Here is a 2,244-nt window from a genome sequence, read left to right as displayed (position 1 = left end):
CGTCGCCAGGCTTCGAACGGAATACGTTTAGAGCCGGGCAGCAGCCAAGGATCGAGGCGGTCAAGCACCGTCTCTCCCGACTAGCCTTCGACTACGCCTCCAACATGCCGTCGCTAGGTTCTGGATGGATTACCTCCGGGGCAGGGCAACAGCTAAAGGATGAGGGGGTCAAGCACCGCCTCTCCCAGCCTAGCCATAGGCTTCAAGGTCACCAAGCCTCATAATAGAGGTCTCATTCCTACAAAGGTACACCCACTGTTAACTAACAAATAGTTTACCTAGTGATCTGTCTTTCATACAGCAAGGTTAGAGTCTGTTGGAGGCCTCCAACCTTACTACTAGGAGTCTTTTTTCAATAAATAGCCACTGAGTAGAAGCAGTAGAACTTAAGTTACATTTTCACTTAGCATGAATAGTTATATCACTTAGCTATGTTTTATGCTACAAATAGCTTCTCATTAACAATAGTAGACTGTAAAACTTAGCTAGTATAAACAAGGCAAAATCCCTACACTCCCGCAGATGCATCGTGCCTAGGTCGCCCGGGGCGGGTCTGCCCAGGTTTCCTGGAAGGCATTGTGCGGCCTTGGAAGCGTAGTTGCAACGTATCAAGGGATTTCTTGATAGACCGTGTTGCGGCGCCACTCGTAGTACATCTTCGGGTGGCGTGACAAGACCACGTACTGTGGACGTAGCATGCCTAGGTCAACTGGATGGCAAGACTGCCTAGATTTCCTGGAAGGCATTGCGTAGTCTCGGTAGACAGTGAGGCCCACACACTGCGGGCGCCACTTATGCCTAGGTCACCTGCAAAGTAGATTATGCCCAGGGTGCCCTGGAAGGCATTTGCATAGCCTTGGGTGTCGAAGCCACGCCCCAGGGAATGTCCCCGGTGGCTGAGTTGTGGTGCTCTGAGGAATGCTGTCTCAAGGAATCCTCATTGCACGATATGCCTACACACCGCGGGCGTAGCATGCCTAGGTCACCTAGAAGGCAAGACTGCCTAGGTTATCAAGGGACTTCCTTGGTAATGTAGTTGCGGCACCCTCGGGGGATTTCTCCGGAGGCGTGACAAGCCCACGCACCAGTAAGCATCGCTTGCCTAAATCTAAGGTCACCCGAAAAGGTTTCCAGGAGGGTAGGCTTTGCCCTGTAGGAAGTGTAGCCCACAAACCACTGGCGTAGCATGCCTAGGCCACTTGGGGGGCAAGACTGCCCAGGTTTCCTAGAAGGTGTTGTGTAGCCTCGATAGTGTGTGGATGCCACATATCAGGGGACTTCCCTGATATAAAGATGCGGTGCTATGAGGAATGCTGTCGCAAGGAATCCTCTCTTCACGACATGCTTATATACTGCGGGTGCCGCTTATGCCTAGGTCACTTGCAAGGCAGATTATGCCCAGGGTGCCCTGGAAGGCATTACATAGCTTCGGTCATATAAATGCCACGCACCAGGGCATATCCTTGGTGGACAGTGTTGCGGTGTACCCCGGGCGCTTCCTTGGGAGCACGACAAGCCTACACAACGCGGGTGTAGCATGCCTTGGTCACCAGGAAGGCAAGACTGCCTAGGTTTCCTGGAAGGTATTGCGTAGCTCCGATACTGTGTAGGACCTTCGGCATTAATACATGCCAAGGAGTCTCACCAAACCTCCAGCAAAACCCGAGAGTCTTACCAAACCTCCAGCAAAAACGAAGAGTGTTACCAAACCTTCGGACAAAACGGAGAGTCTTACGAAAACCTTCGATAAAAATGGAGAGTCTTTCCAAACCTCCTTCAAAAATGGAAAGTCTTACCAAACCTCCGGCAAAAACGGAGAATCTTACCAAAACCTCTGACAAAAACAAAGAGTCATACAAAAACCTCTGGCAAAAACGGAAAACCTCACAAAACTTCTGGTAAAAATGGAGAGCTTAATCAAAACCTCTGGTAAAAATGGAGAACCTTACAAACCCTCCGATAAAAACGGAGAGCTTTACCAAAACCTTCGGTAAAAACGGAGAACCTTACCAAAACCTCCGGTAAAAATGGAGAGCTTTACCAAACCTTTGGTAAGAATGGAGAACTTTACCAAAACCTCTGATAAAAACGGAGAGCTTTACCAAACCTCTGGTAAGAATGGAGAACCTTACCAAACCTCCGGTAAAATTGGTGAACTCTACCAAAAACCTCGGGTAAAAATGGAGAACTTCACCAAACCTCCGGTAAAAAACGAAGAGGTTTACCAAACCTCTGGTAAAAATG

Source organism: Phragmites australis, chromosome 11, assembly GCF_958298935.1.
Source record: "Phragmites australis chromosome 11, lpPhrAust1.1, whole genome shotgun sequence".
Taxonomy (NCBI): domain Eukaryota; kingdom Viridiplantae; phylum Streptophyta; class Magnoliopsida; order Poales; family Poaceae; genus Phragmites; species Phragmites australis.
This window is presented reverse-complemented; position numbering follows the sequence as displayed.